Source organism: Globicephala melas, chromosome 19, assembly GCF_963455315.2.
Source record: "Globicephala melas chromosome 19, mGloMel1.2, whole genome shotgun sequence".
Classification (NCBI taxonomy): Eukaryota; Metazoa; Chordata; class Mammalia; order Artiodactyla; family Delphinidae; genus Globicephala; species Globicephala melas.
Genome location: NC_083332.1, coordinates 60,258,049 through 60,278,728, shown reverse-complemented (window position 1 = coordinate 60,278,728; position 20,680 = coordinate 60,258,049). Strand labels below are relative to the sequence as shown.

The following is a 20,680-nucleotide window of genomic DNA, read 5'->3' as shown; positions in this document are numbered from 1 at the left end:
CTGCTACCTACCCGCCTCAAAAAAGGCAAAATGACACGGGTTAAATTTCTCACAAACCTCAACACGTGGTAGGGGGAGAGGGAAGGGACAGTTGCAATTGGATTTGTCTGATTGAGAAAAATCAGATAAATAAGTAGAATTCTCCTGACGCCCATGTCACGGAGTGAATCCACGCCCACTCCGGCTATTAAAGCGTCCCTGGAGAGACTCTGCCTTCTGGGAACCGTTTCCACTGTCTCCCTCAAGAAGTAAAGTGCAGACTTCCTCTCCCCAGTGCTGAGTGGTGGCCACTGCTGCTCCCTGTGGCATTCCCAGGGCCCCACGTGGATCCGGGGATGCCGCTTCCCCAAGCTTCCCGCAGCTGTCAGGAGGGATAGGCGTGCAGGGTGCTGAGCTCACCGGGCAGCTGAATAAATGCAGGCTGTCCTCTGTGGGGGGAGTGCTTCCTCAGATCTAATTGCCTGATGACGATAGGACCACCCACTGTCCTAATTACCCTCCGTTTGCTAAACCCGGAGTCGGGCTCTCCTGTGATGGACTCTGCGTTCCAAAGGAGGAATGCATTAGCCGGGTCTCTCGTCTGTCCTAGACTCACGCGAGGGCCCTGGCTGGCTGCACAGCTCAAAGCCGACCCACCCGCCCCGCTGGGCCCCAGGAATCTCACTCAGCTTTCCCGCGGCAAAGCAGACATCAGCGCCCAAAAGAAAGGTGCCAAGGGGTCCCCTGTAGCCTCACGTGCGACGGCTCCAAACCGGCAGACGTCTAAATCAACGCTCTTCACCTGGAAATGGTACACCCAGCGGCCGCAAGCTCCGCAGGCCTCACAGGGTAGGGGGGCTCTGCACGGCCATTGGGGAAGCTGTGGGTTGCCATGCAGATGTGATGGTCAATTTCACGTGTCCCCTCGACCGCGCTCAGGGATGCCCAGGTAGCTGATGAAACACGTTTTCTGTCTGGGAGGGTGTTTCTGCATGAGATGAGCACTGAGATGGTGAACCTCTGAAAGCAGATGGCTCTCCAACATGTGGGCGTCACCCAATCCATTGAGGGTCCGGGTACAACAGAAGGTCGGAGGAAGGGCAAATCTGTTCTCTCTGCTGAGCTGGGACATCCACCCTCTCCTGCTTTCGGACGTCAGTGTTCCTGGTTCTTGGGCTTTCAGATTCAGATGAGGGCTTACAGCATAGCTCCCCTGATTCACTGAGCATGTGTCCGGCCACTGATCAAGGCCAGAAGGGTGCCTTTTGTATTCCTAAATCATTGCTTTCTGGATGTGTCATCTTATTTCTAATTCATGGTCAACGGATGATGCCAGAGACATGAATAGAAGCAGCTCCCAAGGACTGCGTTCCTCACAGGTGCTCTCACATTCACACCTTCACAGAGGGGGGCCTGAAGCGCAGGGAGGTTCAACACACGGCCGAGGGCGCATCCGTAGTTAATGGGCAGGGGACTTGGTCCCCACCTGCCTGGCTGCAAGGGCCCCGTCTGAACTTCTGACCATCTCACCTACTGCCACAGTGCCCGCCCCATGTCGGGTCTGCAGCGTCCTCGCCCTGTCGTGAACAGTGAACAGGAAGATGTTCTAAAGATGGGCGTGCACAGCATCACTCAGCTCCCAAACAGCAGAGGAACTGGGTTGGAAGCTGGGTCCTGAAACCCCCTCCACCAGAAGCAGTGAGTTATCTAACAGGCGTGGGCTGAGGGCGCCGTGCTGGTGCCAAGAGCCCACGGAGATGTAGCCTGAACTTGAATCTGAGCCCACTTTGGAGAAAGCTCAGATTCATCCATTTTATTTTAATCATTCTCCCCATTTGCCGATCTAATCTCCAGAGGAAGTTGGACCACCGATTTGGACCCGCTGAGAGGGCGAGACCTTCTCAAGAATCTCAGTGCAGGAGCCCCACGCACACCCCAGCCTTCCAGGGCCCTCCTCCAACTGCAGGAGGGGCTTTCAAGGCTAAGGCTCCCTAAATTGCCCCGTTATCATTTCTTAAGGGAGATGTCTGCAGAAAATAAAAAGCCGCTTGGAAGCAGCAGGTTTTTGGAACAAGAGGCAGCAGTCTATGCTGTGAAGCAGTCCTGGGTGGCTCTCCTTGAAGGGCTCTGCCTTTCGGCATTTACGTGGTCAAAGTCCTCCACCCTTGCCCTTCCACCTAAGCCAGGCTCCGCGATGCCAGGACTCAGCCTGGAGGGGCATGTACCTCCAACCCACTGGGAGACAGTCGGCTCCACGGGCACGCCGGGCCCCTCAGACGCCCGTGGACGCTGCACACTCCCGTCTTCCCTCATCACTTGTCAAGTCCCCTGCACTGATTGTCTTCAGCCTTCCCAAGCCGTCTTCCGCCCGGGCCCAGCAGGTGCCTCCTGCCCCAGGACAGCTGTGCAGGCCTGGAGACGGGCTGCACTCCCAGGCCCCGCTCTGCCTGTCCACTGGGCGGCCGGCCTTCCTTTTCGCCGGGGCTGATGGAGACCTGCAGGAAGCTTGCAGGAGGCGGTGCCTGGAGAAACAAGAGGGCTTTGAAGCACAAGGTGAACCGGCCTGGCTGTGGTTTACATTCTTTACCTTAATTTTAACAAGTATTTCAGCCCCTTGAAAATTGCTTCTCTAGAATAATAAACAGAGCCCATGTTGAGTCGTGGCTGGACCTCGGTGCGAGGCGGGAGGGGAGCTAAGCTTGGGGGGCCATAACAGTAGCTGGTGAATGTGTGCGTGCCCTTGCGGGGGGGGGGGCGGGCAGGGGGCCACTGCAGCTCAATTGGCCCTCATTTTTGAAGATTTGGTGGGATTGGTGTGACAACATGAGGTTTTGGGTTACACATAGCAAGTGAAACAGTATACAAATAATAGACGTAGAGAATCATGGAAGAAAGGGAGCGGTGTCTGCCTGTCGGGTCTGTTACTTGTCACTCCAGCTGGTGCCTTTCGGGCTCCTTCCCTCCACCAGAACTCCAGAGGGCCTGTCAGCAAGAGAAAGATGCCAGGTCCTGGTGCTGAGAAACAGGGGAGGGACCAAGGGGAATCCATTCATTCACTGGGTATTTATTAAGCACCTACTATGTGCCAACCTCTGTTCCAGGCCATGGGGATCAGCACGGAGCAGAAATTCCACCCATGCCCTCCCACGCGTGGTCCACACCAGCAGCCATGCTGTCCCCGGGAGCAGGAACGGCTAGAAATGCAGACTCGCGGGCCCCGCCGGCCTCCGGCAAGGCCCCAGGCCACTGAGTGTGCCGTCAAGTTGAGGATTCCGCTCTGGAAACGAAAGGAGACGCTGGCAGGAGGCAGCCCATGGCCGCGTCCGTGGCTGCGTGTGGGGCAGCCAGAGGGAGCCCAGCCGCTGACCGAGTCGTTGGCCCCGCGTCCATGCAGGAGCGCAGCGGGTCAGCACCCACAGCCTTGACAGGGCGGCCTGGAGATGCAGCTCTGCCCCCCCATGAGGCAGGCAGAGTAATGCCCCCATCCTGATCCCCAGAACCTGTGCACGTGACCTGCCGTGGGGATGAGAACTCTATCAGCCTTGCTCACCACGGTGTCTTCAGCGCTCAGCACGGTGCCTAGAGCCTACTAGGTGCTTCACAGACACTTGCTGGCTGAAAGCATTGACCCAGGTCCCCAAAATAGACAGCTTCTCAGAGGGCAGATAACCCCAGAAGTCTCCAATAGCCGGGCCAGATCTGATCCTGTGACCTTGCGGCATATTCCACTACCCACATCTGCCCACCTCCCTTGCCAGTAAAAACCAGCAGCCAGGCAGACCAGCGCAGGGGTTGTTGGCCGCCCCTGTGAGCCAGCACAGCGTGAGATACCTGATTCTCAAGGGTCCGGGGAGGGCAGGCTCCTCAGCAGCTGGTCTTCCCTGCCCCCTGGACGTTTCTAAACAGCCCACTGGCCCGAGGCCGGGAAGGAGTTTTATGGAGATTATTGGCGTCTTTTCCCAGATGTGTGCTGTCCTCCAGGTGTGAGGCTCCCTGCTGCCCAGCGGGCATCCCTAACCTTCAGAAAAGGATCTTTGCAAGAGTCCTTACCCTTAGCAATAGGAAGGCGCCGAAGATGTTTGGGGTTTACCGTCTTCGCATGGGCAGGCGCCGTCTCACTCACCCTCCCAAGCAGCCTGAAGGGGTGACAGTACTGGGTTAGGGGCTGCACGAGGACTTAGGGAGACCTTGGCTGTGAAATGCTGAGCGTGGGGCCGGCACACGCACCGTTTGGGTGAGCCCGTGCTCACCTTCCTCAGCTCCACCACCACTTGGTTCCCACAAGGCACACTCCTGCAGGCGGGAACCACTGAATCCCCATTTCCAGATGAGGCTCAGAGAAGGAAATGAACTTGCCCAGGGTGACACAGCTTTCCCACTGATGGAACAGAACCCTAACCTCCTGGGCACTCTGACACTGTATGCCCAAGCCCTAACTCTCTGGCACGTAGTTTAGCAGTGGGGATTTGCTGAAAGCATGGGGGATGAGCGCCATCTGCCCCTTCCTCAGGCGTCAACTGATATTAGTGTTTACAGTATCGCTCCTAGAACAGAGGCTCTCAAACCTTTGAATCTCAGGACTCTTTACATTCTTAAAACTGGTTGAAAATCCTAAAGAGCTTTGCTTTTGTGGCTTATATCTGTCAAATTTTACAGAATTTTACAGTAAAATTGATAAAATTTAAAAATATCTTATCCATTAAGTCATATAAATAAGAACGAGGGTAAACCCACTGCATGTTAACACAACTAACGTATTTTTGAAAGAAATAATCATGTTTTGCAAAATAGAAAAGTAGTGAGAAAATTCAGTGTTTTACATTTTTGCAAACATGTTTAATGTCTGGCTTAGGAAACAGCTGCTATCTGCTTCATCATTCAGTCTGGTGCATATGGAAAAAGCCTGGCCACACACAGATATGGATTGGAAATTAAGAGGTAAGTTAATAGTCTTTTTGGATAATTATGGGTATTATTCATTAATACTACACCAAAACTCGACAAGAGGTAGTTCCTTAAAGACTGGTAGCAATGTGGAATCTGAAACCAAATGAATGAACGTCTTGTACTTACTACATTCCATTCTGTTGGTCTGTCCTGCACTGTGCACGGATCTTTTCCCCACGCATGATTTTATAACATTCCAACGTATTATGAAGAGGCCCGAAACACCTCAGAGTCCAAGGACCACTGTTGATAACTGCTGAACTGGGTTAAAAGCTCCAGAATGGGGTTTACATGTGTTTTCTTTGACTCTGTGCTTCCTGAAGAAAGGAAGTGGGTTGTGGAGGGTGTTGGCGGGGGAGGGAGGAGGGGGGAGGGGAGGGAGGAGGGAGGGTGCTCGTTAGGGTGCTCGTTAGTAATACAATAGACTGGACTCCAATTTGACTCCCAGACCAGCCCCAGAGACCTCAGACACCCTTCCATCTGGGTGGGAGGGGAGTCACTGTGGCCTCCGCATAAGCTCTGGTCTCTGCAGACTTTTCCGCGACTGCAGACGTAGCCCAGGCCTCTGGGCATTTTCCCTAACACGTCATCCCTTTGATGTGGGATCTCGAGGGGATTTCCACACCGCACAGAATATGCGTTGTCCTTACCTTGAATCTAGATGTCAGCATTCCTGTGGTCTGCCGATCACCTCCTGTATCCATCATGGTCCCACCAGGAAAGCAGCCTCCGCCAGCGGTAACTGAAGCCAGTGTCAGGGCGGGAGGGCAGGGCTCTGGGGACCAACCAGGATGGGGAGGTATCCAGAGGCTAACAGGAGTGGGGGGCCATTACCACCTGGGCTGGAAGTGGCAGGGGAGAGAGCTGGGGAGGCTCCAGCCAGGCAAGAGGGGTGCAAAGGAGAAGCCCCCGGCCTCTCTCCGCTCCCGCCCTCCAGTCTGTTCTGGCATGTCCCATTAGCTGATCCCGACCGGAAGTGTGGGAGCCCCGTCACACAGTCCCTGCAGGGCAGCCTCCCAAGGCACAGAGCGGCATGCAGGACGGATCTGGAAGGGTGAGCGCAGGACAGCCAGCGCGGCTTCCGGGTACCACCGTCAAAGTGGAGCACGTGGCCGTGCAGCCTCAAAAGGGCTCGTGCGGACGAGCCTCCCGTCTCTCAGCCCTGTCTCAGCCCACAGGACACCCAGCCTGAATGTGGCAATGGGGTCTGCAGGCCCCTCTCTGCGGGCAATCTCCCCCGCCATTCCCAGCCCAGCCAGTCCCCAGCCCTCCCTCTGACCCACATGTACACCCAGGCCGTGTCCTGTTGGCCTCTTCTGTACCATGACTCACCATTATCAGTCCCCTATGGACCAAGCACTGTGTCAGCTAAGCCTCCCATCTGCGCACAGGGAACCGGGAGTCAGAGTGGCACAGCCCCAGACTTAGCCACAGCAGTGAACGGCAGCACCTAGACAAGCAGACCCACCGTGTCAGGGGCTACTTTCCAATGTCATGTCCAGCGTGGTGAGGCAGAGGACCCCACACTGAGTCCACAGAGCCCCAAGTTCAGGTTCCAACCTTGGGCAGCCTTGGGCAGCCTTGGGCAGCTCACTTTGCCCACCTCCCCATACCTCCGTTTCCTCTTTTGTGAAACTGAGCCCTTCTGGGTGATGTTAAGACTTCTGCTCTCACCACGCCCAGGCCCAGCGGGGGCTGAAGACATGGCGCCTTTGTCTTCTAGATTTGAACAAGCCCCCGGAACCACATCCGTGCTCTCAGATTTTGTGGACAGAAAACCTGCTGCTTCTCCTTGGCGCCATGCACTTGTTGGGATCAGCAGATGTAAAATTCTGACGTTGCACTTAGAAAACTTCCTCCATCTGGATTTCTGCAGCCCACAGGGAATCATTTGCCAAACACGTTTTACAAAACATGGGCCCACTTCACTGTGACTTGCGGAGCTGATAAAACCCACCTTTCGCCTGGCCCCATGCGTTCTGCCCACGCGTGCTTTCTGGCTGGGAAGAGATGCAAGACCATGCTGGGTGGAGGAGGCCCTTGGCCTCCGTGCACCACGTGGGCTGTGCCGATGCCAGGGCAGATGGCAGAGGACTCACAGGGCCAGGCTTTACTAAAAACGTAGACATGTAACATATGGTGCTAATAGAACCCACAGCAGAGTCACTGGTACAGTGGGAAATCATTCATTTCTAACGTCAGGCCAACAACTGCTGTTGGGAGGAACGTTTACGAGTGTGTCCCTGTGTTGCTCACTTTTCTGGGTGACATTCAAGAGAACCGGGGACAGTGACAGTGGGGTGGCTGATGAATTTAGGAAGGCTTTAGAGGGACCGGAACAATGACAGCTGTAAGCGCTGCTGCAGAGCTTCTCCGTGCAAGGGATTAAAATGCTGGCTTCCTCTGAAACGCAAGTTTTTAGAAAATCATTTAGTTTTCTAAAATCGTGGTAAAATATACCTGCCATAAAATTTCCATTTTAGCCATTGTAAGTGCACAGTTCTGCGGTATTGAGTGCATTCGAACTGTTGTTTAACTGTCACCACCTAGACCTTCTCTAGAACTTTTTCGTCTTCTGTAACTGAACACCGAACCCATCCTACCCCTCCCCTAGTCCCTGGAAACTACCATTCCACTTTTTTTTTTTTTAACATTTTTTTTATTGGAGTATAGTTGCTTTACACTCTTGTGTTAGTTTCTGCTGTACAGCAAAGTGAATCAGTTATACATATACATGTATCCCCTGTTTTTGGATGTCCTTCCCATTTAGGTCACCACAGAGCACTGAGTAGAGTTCCCTGTGCTCTACAGTAGGTTCTCATTAGTTATCTATTTTATACGTAGTAGTGTATGTATGTCAATCCCAATCTCCCAACTCATCCCACCCCCGCTTCCCCCCTTGGTTCTCTGCATCTGTGACTCCATTTCTGCTTTGTAAATAAGTTCCTCTGTACCATTTCCGTCCTACTTTCTGTCTCTATGAATTTGACTCCCCTGCTGCTTTATAGAAGTGGAACGCTACGGTATTTGTCTTTCCGTAACTGGCATATTTAACTTGGCTTGATGTCTTCAAGATTTATCCATGTCGTAGCATCTGTCAGTACTTCGTTCCTTTCTAAGGCTGAATAATATTCCACTGATAGATTCTCAGCATATCTATGGACTTAGAATGCTGAAACAAAACAGATCCCTTTAAATAACAATGGTCTTGCCTGAAAGTCGACAGGTGATGGGTAAAGCTCCGGGGGACTGAATTTACTTCCCCAGAGTCAACCAGGAGGGCTGTATAAATTCAAGACCACCCCTCAGATAGCCTGACTCAGCTGCCCCAGTATTATTCTATGCTCACATACATGGGCACACGTGCTTCCTACAAAACACACACACACAACTAGTTTCATAAGTTATCTCAAAATCAAAGCAGACCTCCGTGATCATTCCTAGCTCTGAAACACGTGGCCTACTGGCAAGTGCTTGGAGTGTTGCTTGAAACAGAGATTTATTACAGAAAGAGAAGCCCGTACAGAACCATTCCTGTCATCAGTATGACTACTGATTCTGAAGTAGGACATCATTAGAAATGACCAAAAATGAAAACGACGCAGGAGTGGAACAGAGAGGCCGAGCAGGGCAGGAACCGGCTGAAGACGAGACACATCTTCTTCAGCCTGTCGGTCCATCCACTTTCAGCCAATCGAGAGCTTTCTCAGGACGATCGGACCATCTGAATAAGAGCTGTAGGTTAGCTCAGAGTTGAGTCAGTTTTCGTTTCCTGACTTTGATTATTGTACTGTGGTTACAGAAGAGAATCCCTCATTTCTAGGAAACGTACATGGTAGTGTTTAGTGGAGAGGCAGATCTTATACGCAACTTCCTCCGTGTGTTGGGGAGGGGATACAGCAAAGAAGGTAAACATTCATATTTGGGGAACCTCGGAGAAGGGCATCTTGAGAATTTTTGTGCTCCTCTTCCATTTGTCTGAAATCATGTCAAAAAAAAAGAGGCTGTGTGGTCTCCAAGGGACACCTGCAGAGAATACAGACAACTAATTGAAGAGCAGGGACGGAGAGTGAGAGGGTTGGTGGAGCGGGTCATGGAACGGACTGGCCGCCGGGAGACTGAAAGTCCTGAAGAGGCTGCAGCCATGATGCCGTCCCCCCATCACTGGGTTCTCCCAGCCCCGCTGTAAGTGTCATGGTTTGAATCATTGAAGCCACCCCTCCCTCTACTGCGATATTGGCAACAGCCCGGGAACAGCCCACACGCCCCACACGTGTTGACAGCTTGGAGAACGTGTAAGTGTGGAGTGTTTTCCGTGTCGATGACATGGCACACGCAGAGTTGGAGTGTGTACACTTAAGAGCACATGGGTCCTGTCGTTTCATGGATCCTACACAGCACTCATGGCTGAAATACTTCTAAGAGCGGCCGCCCCACCCCATGTTTTTTAATATAAAACACGTTATATAATACAATTTTGGCAAATTCCCTGTGCAGTAACACTAGCAGCATCTTGAAGATAGCATGAGGATAACAACCCTCTCCCATCACCACTTGGACGGAGCGTCCCCTCAGCGCTGGGACTGCGCTAACCACTGCTGTTTCTCCACTGCAGGGAGGGGCTCGGAGCTATGGGTACTTCTGCATCTCCCAGGTTACTCACTGGTGCACAGCACAGCCAGCATATGTCTCCTTTGATGCCAGAGGTTATCTCTATGTGACACGATGTCACCACCCCAGCAAGTCACGCTGCCCCACACCCACCATCAGTTCGTGTCTACACTGCATTAGGCACCGCGTGGAATCCAATCAGATGCAACTTAAGGTCCCTTTTTTCCATTTCTCAAGGGTCACTGCCAGGCCCACAGTGTCTGGACAGCCCAGCTCTCCCACAGGTAGAGCCGTCTCCGTCCACATGGTGTGAGGCCACCGTGAGCTGGAGCAGCCCCCTCTTGCCGTCGTGTCCAGTTTGCAAGACGTCAGAACTGGACCTTTGCCTTTCTCAACATCTGCTCAAGATGCACAGGTGACCGACGCATCGATCCCAGGCAGAGCGCTTTTAGGTAAGGGGAGGGGGCATCTTGAATCTCTGCATTGACAGACTTCCAAGATGGTCGTCAAATACGCATGGTTATCCATGTTGTCGTTTCTATGTTTAACTTCACTTTCAGAAGTTTAAGAAATAACAATATCAGTTCAGGTATGCTTGGGAGCCAAAGAAAGACACACCTGCTGCTTCTCCAGCTCAGACCCACACCTTTCGACAGGTGAGCACCGCTGTCGGGCCTTGGACTCAACTCTGCTCTGTAGCAGGTGGCTTCCTTCTCGGTGGGAATGACTTTCTGGCTCCCTGTCTGTGTCCTCTGGCCACACAGGCCCATCCTCCCAGGCCTGGGTCAAGGGCATTTCCTCCCTCCTCCTCCCTCCCGTGGGGACAGAGCTGGCCTCGGAGACCGCAGCAGCGGCACTTCTGTCAGGGCTGGTACTTCGGACGTACAGTGTCAATGTCATCTCTCCGCCTCCTGACCGGACTCTGAGCTTCTGGCTTGCTGGCCACGGACGGTGTGGGTCTGCAGGGATAATGAATGTACAAAACAGGCATGGTGTTTGTCTTCTGGGAATCAGCGGATTTTATATTTCTGCCAAAAGTTATACATGGGCGATATTACATATATACATTAGGCAACTACATTTCATCTCACTTGTCCGCTCTGATGGACAAGAAGTGGATGCAGGTATATTGTGTGGAGAGAATCGTGGGGTTGCTCCTGGCGTCTGCAGGGAAGAGCGAGGCGGGTGGAGCAGCGGTGTCCACCCTGCTGGACGGACAGGCCAGCGGCCATGACTTCCTGTGCCTGAGGCCCAATACCTGCAGCAGGTGGACACGCCCGCCTTTGAACTCTAACTGGCTTGTTCCTAACCACCCGCACCCACCCGCATCCCTGGGGTGATTGAAAGCAGAGCTTCTCCGAGAGCAGCCTGCGCCTGAATCGCCAGGCACGTCTGGGCGAGATGCAGGTTCTAGGGCAGGGTGTGCAGGTGGGGCTGAGATTCTGCATTTCTAACCAGCTCCCAGGTGATGGCTGAGGACCACCTCGCCTGCGGGGTAGCGAGGCTCTAAAGTAAATGAATAACGAGACCTTAACAAGAGCCCCGCACACTCTAACAATCAAAGTGACGCTCTCGCCCCTCTGCTATTGAAAGTCGGGGGCAGCTCAGGGCCCCCATCTCTGTCCTCCGTCAGTCTGCCTGAGAAAACCCCCTCTCCTCTGAGACACGGATGGGTCACACTCTAACCCCCTGTAGCCCCAGCTAGAGGTGCTGGACACCTCCACGCAGCCCTCCCGATCTCTCTTCCGTCCTTTCCTCCATCCTCTCTCCCTGGGGACTGGCCACATGGTCTGTGTCAGTGGCCCCTGCTCTCTGGCTTCCAGCTGGGGTCCGCCAGTGGGAGTGCCAGCCGGAGACTGGAGAGGGGGAAGCGGGACCCTCTCCTCCCTGAATGATACGCTTGTCTTCTGGGGAACGTCCGCGATGCGCAGGACGCAGACGGTAGGCCCGAGGAGGGAGAGCTGAGGCTGTTATCCTAACTCTGTGTTACTTTTAGTTTACTTATTTGTATTATATTTTACTTGTCCTTTCTATTAAACCTATTAAGTTCTAGCTCAGGTCCTTCCTTCATGAAGCCTTCCTGGATTATTTGAACCTTCAATAATATCCTTCTTTTAACTCACTCAACAAATAATGTAGCCCCTTATTCTGAGCCATCTTGTCTCTTTTCATCCCGTTGCTTCTAAAGATCAGTCTGGGCTCCACAACTGGACAAGAGACTTCAATTCACCATCCAGGTTTGCACGTCTCCCGTCTCCACGGCACCTGGCACACGCTGGGATGTACTGCTGACCTCAGGGAAACTTCTCTGGTGGGGCAAACTACAAATGCATGTGGAACTCAAAGAATGCAAATAAATACTTCGAGAAAAATCTATTTTTATGGGTGTTTTCTATTTTTATAATAAATAAGTATTGGGGGAATATGTAAAAACAATAAAACATTTTGAAAAGTCAACTTCTAAAAGTAGCTTTTTTGGGATATAATTTACATCCCATACAATTCATCCACTTAACGTATAAAATTCAGTGATTTTTAGTATCTTCACAGAGTTAAGCAACCATCAGCACGGTTAATTTTAGAACATTTCTTTTTCAGCTCAAAAGGAAGCCCCCTCCGTATGAGCGGCCCCTTCTCTTATCTTGCTCTGTGGTTTTGAGCATAGATTTAGAAAACAAAGCACGAAAAGAATACTGCAAATGTAAATTCCTCAGGGTGCATTTCTGTTTGCGTTGCCTTGTAACCTTGATTACCTTTTTTACTGTCTGTGTTTCAGGAGGACAGAATTCAGATGGCGTGAAAATTCACCTGGTTTTGCCACGTTCCCGTTCACCTGCCTCCTTGCACACCTGGGTTCAGGAGCCTCATCCTTCCACTAGAGGGCGTGGCGTCACAGATGCCAACTGTGCCACCTGGGCTGTCCCAGTGTTCTGACCTCAGCCCTTGAGAAGGTAAGAGCTTGTTCCTGCTGGTCTGGAATGAACTTAAGAGCTCTGCCCCCTGTGTTGTAATGGAACTGGGAAGGCAGCTTTCATTTATGAGCCAACTACAGACTTGATTGTTTCACAAGGTGAGAGGTGGACACAAAGAAAATACTGTGCATTGGTGATGCGGCTGACAGTAACGACCCAGTCGTTTATTGAGGATTCACAACGTGCTTGGCATGGCGCCAAGAACATTACCTGCGTATCTCATTTAATCCTCCCAACATCCTTCTGAGATGGACCTTATTATTTTGCCCAGTTTGCTGATAAGGAAGCTTAAAGAAAGAGCTTTAGAAACTTGCCCAGAGGATCCTTCCTGGTCTTCAGGTCAGTATAAGGATCTGTTTGGATAGAGGGAGAGGTCTGAGCTGGATGACCTTCTGAAGTCTCTGAAGCTGCAGAATTTAAGAATTCGGACTTCTACGAAACCTGAATCATAGGATAGCCCTCGGATAAAAAGATCGGATCCTTTTAAACCAAACACGCAGGGGAGAGGTGCATTTGTGGGGAGTGGAAAGAGCCTATTTTCTATCTAAGTCATAAATCTATGACAATGTGTGTTGAAATGAGAGCTCTACACCTCGGGGAACCCGTCCCCAGTCAGCCTGGATGGATCTGATCCCAGTAACAGCCAAGTCCTTAAGGTCTTACGTTCCGACAGGACAGTGCCCACCTGGAGGTCCCACCTGTCCTCAGGTTTCCTGTCCCCCACCTGCCGCATGGGGCCCAGGAGCAGCCAGCAGCCTTCCATCTCCGGCCCAGGCCCCTTCGCTATGGAATTCATGTTATTAATTTTAAAGATGTTGATGTGGTTAGTGGCAACTTCCCATGTGGCCCAGAGCAGCCTCCGTTCCAGGCTCCCAGGGTCAGGAGGTAGGACTCCAGGTGTAGAAAGGAGAGGGGGGCAGGAGCCCCTTCTCACTTTTAAGTTGGGGGCAGCTCACTTCCACCACAGTGATGCCGGCTGGAATATAAAACCTCTGCTGGAGTTGAGGTCTTGTGATCCACACAAACACCTGCGAGCCCTTCAAGAAACCCCCTGTTTCTCCATAGAACCTGTGTCCTTTACAATATCCCCCCGCCCCCGTGAGATGTCCCGATCGCCTCAGGGTATGTGGCCACTGCTGGAGTCCAAGAGCATCCCGGACAGTATGGCCGGATATGACTCGTCTTCCATGCCACCTTCTATTGTTAGGTAACGTTATTTTCAGGAAAAAACAAAAAACAAAAAACCTGTAAGAGGCAGATAAGCACTGCCAACAATTTATAAGATACAAGTAAGCAGAAGAGGAAAAAAATCATTACCAAAGAGAACCACCTGGGAATGTGACATGGGACCACCACTTTGGAAGAGAGCCTGGCAGTTCCTCGAACTGTGAAACCTAACCTGGAGCAACCACGGGATACATCGGCTGTAGCCCTCTGGGCTCCCCACTCCCTGGTCTGGACCCCAGGCGCTGGCACGTTCAGCCCCTGCTCAGCGACCACTCTGTCGGCACCATTTTAACCAGCACCGAATTATCCCACTGGACACGGAACACAAGAGTGGGTCCTCACGGCTTCAGGACCCGTCGCTGTCCACTGGAAAGTCATTCGTGCCCCAAATCAAGGAGATTGTGACCAGGACCTCAGCCCAGCTTCCTTGGGGCTAGAAGGTGCCAGTGTCCTCAGCCCTGGAGTCTTTCTTCAGGTCCGTGGCTGTTGGTCCAGCTGCCGCGAGCTAATGAAGAAGAGCCACGAGCTAATGACCTCAGTGGATGCAGCAAGGTTCCCCTGCCTTAATGACCGTGTGTGTGTGTGTGTGTACGTGTGAGACATGGGCAGGTGTGTGGCTACAAGGATGAAATCTGACCTACGTATGCTCTACAGCAGGTCCTGTCCAGCGTTCCCTCACCAACGGACACCAGGGCCGTGCAACACAACCACCCGCTGCAGGCCGTCAGCAAACGGGCTGAATGAAGGGCGGTCATTATCACAGCGAGAGGCCAACTGCCGGGCGTCCCACCCATCCCTGAGACCCGACTCCGCAACGGAAACCCTGCCGGGCAACACAGAATGAGCCCAGGTAACAGCCCACGTGGGACTTCCGGGCCTCCCAGACTCGGCAGCTCCCGGGATGAACAGGGTCCACTTACCCCAGCGTGAGCAGTTGGGTGGGGAGGTGGTGCTCAGAAGGGTGGCTGGGGTGCTGGCGTCAGGAAGCCCTGGGCCCCAAACCCGACTCCGCGGCTGTGCGGCACTGACAGTTCACATAACCTCTCTGAGCTTCAGTTTCTCAACTGCAAAGGGGGTGTATGCTACTTTCTCTCTCTTTTTTTTTTAACAGAAATAAGAATGTTTCTTTCACATTTTTATTGGAGTGTAGTTGCTCTACAGCGTTGTGTTAGTTTCTGCTGTACGGCAAAGTGAATCAGCTCTGCATCGCATGCTCCCTCTTGTTTGGATGTCCTTCCCGTTTAGGTCACCACAGAGCGTTGAGTAGAGTTCCCTGTGCTGTACAGTCTGTTCTCATTAGTTGTCTATTTTATACGTAGTATCGATAGTATATACGTGTCAATCCCAGTCTCCCAGTTTCTCCCACCCCACCCCTCTCCCCCTTGGTGTCCATACTTGCTTTAAAGAGTTGTCATGAGTGTGAAGTGAACAGATGCCTAGATAGTGAATAAATGAATGAACGATACTGCTTGCACGCCAGGCTCCATGTTAGGAGGTCACACGCTCACACACACACACACACTCACACACTCAGGGATGTTTATTAAGCTCCTGCTCTGTGTCTGGTATCCCCCCGGGGATACAAAAGTGGATACCACCACTCCCTGCCCTCTTATAGGTGACAGTCTAATGCAAGAGGCAGAAAAACAAGCAAACAAGCAAAGTAAAGAAAACAAGAGGTAAATAATGTGTTTTCAGTAGTGGCAAGTGCTACAGAGAAAGATAACCAAAACAAATCCGGGTAAGGAGATGGAGGGCGGTCCACTTGGAGGCGGCTGTATTTTTAGACGTGGGAGGGTCAGGGAAGGCCTCCTGAGGGAGGTAGCACCTGGGCGCGGACCTGAGCAGCATGAGAAGGCAGCCACGCAGGGCTCTGGAGGGAGGGCATCCCAGTGCCGGAGCTACAGAGGTGCTCAGAGGGACGTCATCCCGTGATCAGCCGCTCACGCCAGCAGCCCAGGCACACCGCCCCTGCATCCCAGCTCTGATGCCAGGCGCTCCGCTTGGAGACTCGCCAGGCACCTTCTGGCCCTGAAGCGCCCTCTTGCCCTTGGGGACAAGGTGGCTCTACTGGCAGGGCCGGCTTGAGACTACACCTGGATGTGATTTCTCCCGGGTGTTAATTGGCAGGGGGTGGGAGGGGGCAGGGGGAAAACAAAATAAAGCTTCAAAGGCCTGGCTGTGCCTGAGTTAACGCCCTCGCCGCCCTCGTGGCACAGCGCTGGGGCTGAGAGAGGATGCTCACAGCAGCCTCATCATCTCATTAAATCAAATTACCGGGTGCAGTGGGAGTGCCGAGCACCCCGGGAGGTGTGCTTCCCTGCTGGCCATGAATAGCCTGTCTTGTTTCCCTTAAAAAATAATTTTTTTAATGTCTTGACAAAACACCTCTCTCTTCTGGCATTTCCAAAGTTAGCAAAAATTGAGCTCCAAGCGGCAAAATGCTAAATTGGTGTGTAGTTTGCATTTTCCGTTTCCTTCACTTCCATCTTCCTGCCCCGTTGGAAGGGAACAGGAAGCAGTTAATGTCACAGAGGAAGGGGCTCCTGCCAAGCTGTGGCAGGTCCTTTGTTCCTTTGGCCTCGGTTTCTCGGAAAGCGCATCCCCGCAGCTCCCCAGCCCACCTTGCCCAGGAAAATCTATGGTGGGTCCGTGTCCCTGGCCATTTTCATTTCTGTTGCTCTTTTGTTATGTTTCGGGATATTCCCCCCAGCTCTCAATAGTACGTCCCGGGGAGGTTTTCTCCCAGGAGCCGTGCCTGCCGATGGCTTAGGGCGAGTCCGGCTTTCCGGCTTTCCGAGGTGACGGCCCAGAGCCAGACCGTCAGCGGCTTCTGTGCACGATGAACCTGTCGGTGGCAGCGCAGGCCTGAGTTCTGCCGCTTGCCTCTGCGGACCTTTGATACTGAACTTATCAAGGGGGAGGGGCGAGGAGGGGCGGCCAGGGAGGGGCTTGTCATCCTCTGTCCACCCCGAGACCGCAGAGAGCAGGAAACAGGAGTCCAGAGCAGATATCAAAGGCCAGAATTTTCTCAACATCATGGAGAGAAGCAAGGCCCAAACTCGCCGCTGAGTGTGCCCCCAGGATGGGGCTGGGCGGGCATCAGCTTAACTGAGGAACCTGACAGAAAGGAGACAGAGCTGGCGGTACAACCTCGGGAGCCCAGGGCTGTCAGGGGAGAGTGAGCCGGGGCGGGGGTCCCACTGTCTTTCTCGTCCAGCCTGCTTACCTCCACCTTCTTTCTCAGCCCTTCCGTTCTGAATGCATCATAGCTCCGTGCTCTTCTGTTCAGGCTGTGCCCTCTGCCCAGAATTCTCTTCTCTAGCTCCCTTCTGTTCCTCACTGAGCCTCTACCTCAGCACCCAGTTGTACCTCCCAGCACATCCCCCGACACTGCTAGTTCACGTGGAATTGTAACTGCCCATCTCTCTCTGTGTCTCGCACTGGAGTGCGAGCCCGGAAGAGCAGGCACTGTTCCCTCCTCACCGTGCACCCTCAGTGTGAGACTCAGAGTGCTTCGTCCTCACATGTCTTGCCTCATGGTTGCAACATGGCTGTGGCAGCTCCGAGCATCTTATTCTCTCCCGATAGCGTCCCAAGAAGAAAGAGGCCTCTCTTGAATGTCCCTGCCTTACATAAGGGGGTGAAAATATTCCCCAGAAGCAGACTTTTTCTGCCTCATTGGTCATAACTGGGTCAAATGGCTCCCCCAAACATTGAAAGTATGGGTGGAAGGAGGGAGGAAAAGAGGGAGGGAGAGAAGAAGTGACAAAAGAATGGAAGGAAGGAAGGATAAAATGATGGATGGGCAAATGGAAGGGTGGGAGGATGAAAGGATGGGTGGACGGAGGATGGATGAATGGAAGGAAGGATGGATGGATGGATGGATGGATGGATGGATGGATGGATGGATGGGGTTTTTCCTCGGTTGCTCTTCATGCAGGCTTCACTGTGATTATGTATTGTGAGTTTTGTGGGGTTTGTGACCAAGAAGATAGCAAATGGGAGACTCGGATTCCAGTTCTGGTCTTGACCTGATAAAACACCTTCAGAAATGCAGAAAGTCTGCCCCAGACCACCTCTACCTTTCCACTTCCTTGGATGGCCCTGGGGTCCAGCCAGGTTCCCACTCAGAAACCCCACCTAGAAGCTCCCCGTAGCAGATGGTACGAGTTGTCTAGGCAAAGTCAGACCTACCCCGTTGTATGCTGGCAGGTCCACCTCCCACGGTGGAGGCTATGATCCTAGGTGCTCTCTTTTCCAGGCTCTCCTGTAATTAGGGAGGGTCTTATGACCCAGTTCCCACCAAGAAGACATAAGGGAAATGCAAAAAGAAACCCCCTTCCCCCGCATCTGCTTTGGACGCTGTCACGAGACAGGATGTGATACCTACGTCTGGGGCTGCCGTCCTGTAGCCTGAGGACGAAATGCCAACAGGCTGAGGAGAGACACGCCTGGGCCTTGATAACATCATGAAGCCACTGAACAAACCTGGAACTCCCTGTGTGCTTCTCTAGACAGAGATAATTACCTAGCTTGTTTATACGACTGTTAGTCAGATTCCTGGTCACTTGTAGCTGAGACATCACACTGAACCTCCCTTTGGAAGTGGCTGTGATGTTGGCAATTGGAGGCTTCACAAAGACTCGGAAATCAGGATGGCTGCTAGGGGAAGGTGGGCTTCATGAAAATGGGTCAGTAAGAAATATCAATTTTCTACTGCTTATGTAAAGGTTGTTTGCTTTGTACCTAGTCTTCCAAAATTTCATAGGACCGAAATCATGAGTCCCCTAAATGAAGTGTCTCATTCAGCTGTGGGGTAAGAATCAGAGGATAGAGAAGGTAAATTATGAGATTAAATAAAATACATGAGAAATGCAAGAGGCATTTGCCCTTTCTATTCAGGATAATTAGTCTGAAAACCCACTACTCCCTGAATATCAGCTCCCTGAAAATTGGTTATATCTTTCAGGACATTCATTTATTTAATAAGATGTTGCTGAGCGCAAAAAAACTACGAGATATGGCCGTAGGTGCTGGGGATACAATGAGGACACAGAGATGGACCTGTCCTCCAGCGGCGTCCATCCAGGGGCAGAGCTGGACAAGCACGCTGGCCATTGAATTAGAATGTGACCAGGAAAATAGCATCTTTAGAGAAACCTGGCAGACACCACCGTAACCAGGAGACCCAGTCACCATCACTTATATAAATAATGCCGCACCTGAGGAACTAAGTAATAGTTCCTCATAATAAGACACACGGTGTCTTATTACGTACTAAGATACATGATGCCCAGTAATAAGACACGTGGGCATCACGTACCCCTCAATTCGATCCTCTGAAAAGGACTGAACATCACTTCTGGGGTACGCTTGCCAGGAATGCGGTACATCAAGCCAATCGTGAGCAAACTTCAGAAGAATCCAAACAGAAGAGTACTCGACGGAATATTGGGGTGGCCAAAAAGTTCGTTCGTGGTTTCCATAAGCTGTTATGGAAAAACTCGAACCAACTTTTTGGCCAACCCAATACATGACCCGTGCTCTTCAGAAACGCTGAGGACCTAAGATACAAGGAAAGACTGGGGAACTGTCCCCAACTGGAGGAGACCAAGGACCCGTGACAACTACATGCAACACGGGATCCTGGGCTGGATCTTGGGAAGATAAAGGACATTAGCGGGAAAGGAAGATGAAATCCCAATAAAGTCTGTAGTTTCGTTAGTACCCTACCAATATTAACTCCTTGGTTTTGCTGACTTTATTGTCGTTATGTCGGAAGTTAACGTTACAGGGTGCTTGGTGAGGGTAAATGGAAACTTTCCTTGTGATTTTTGAAACTTTTCTGTAAGTCTACATTTATTTCAAAATTAATCCTCTGATGAAAGAGTCATAGGTGCTAGGAAGTCATATGCCCCACGACTGACCTACCGCATCATTCAGTCATTCAACTAAGTTTTACTGAGCACCTGCTACCTGTTGGGCATTGTGCTACATGCTGGGCAGGGGAGTGAGCAGGACACTCTGGAAAGCACTGAGTTCACTGTCTTCTCTTTTCCATCTGCCCCCCAAAGGCGGTGCTGCGGACGAAGGCTGTCCCCTTAGTGGTGAACACGAGGTGCAAAGCCCCTGCCAACCGTGTGTGGACTTGCAGCGTGGGCAAGTATGAATCTTTGCTGTTGTAAACCAAAGAGACTCTGGGGGTATTTGTTCCTGCAGCTGAGTAAGCTCTAGCGCTGACTGCAGATCAGTCTGTGTGACACACTGGACGGGAAGTAACTGCTGAGTGCTGACCTGGTGACTCAGGCTGACAGGTGTTAGTGGAGTTCATTACAGCAGCTGAAGATGGGAGATCCCATCTGAAGATGGGAAATAGAGGAAACGGGAGCATTCCCAGGACTGATTTAGGTAAAGTTTCCTCCAAGTCACACTCTGGTGTCCTCCCCATCCATTCTTCCAACTATGAATTGAGCCATAATTCATTCACTCCTTGAGCACCTGTGTCAGTACCTGCACTGATCTAGGCAGTGGAGATACATGAGTGTATCAGCTGGCTAGTGCTGCGTAAGAATCCACCCCAAAACTTACTTAGTTCACAGTTTTGTAAGGAGGATGGTTGGTTCCTCTGGCCTGGAATGGGCTGGCTGCTATCTGCTGGCTCTCTCCTGCTTTGTGGTCAGCTGGGCGCTAGATGCGGTAGGAAGTGTTCATTCACGTATCTTGGTCCTCCTGTGGCCCTTGCCGTCCAGCAGGCTGGCCCAGGCTTGTTCACATGAGTTCCCAGAGTCCCAAGAGCAGCCAGGGGTGGAGCCCCGGGCACGAGCACCCCCGTCGTATCTGCTAAAGTCCCCCTGGCCAAAGCATGTCCCACGGCCAAGCCCAGGTTCAAGGGTGGAGAAACAGACTGCAGCCTCAGTGGGAAGGAAGAATGAGTGACCGTT

The 20,680-nt window shown here is 52.1% G+C and overlaps 1 protein-coding gene across 1 annotated transcript in view; it reads left to right on the top strand.

Annotated features, from left to right (window-relative positions):
* The window catches only part of C19H16orf95 (chromosome 19 C16orf95 homolog), a 521,908-nt gene that overhangs the window by 423,954 nt on the left and 77,274 nt on the right, over positions 1-20,680 (top strand). Inside the window, 4 exon segments of the mRNA XM_060289339.1 lie at positions 4,832-4,917; positions 12,314-12,488; positions 14,391-14,586; positions 19,814-19,902. The gene's annotated coding sequence lies outside the window, so the exon portion shown is untranslated.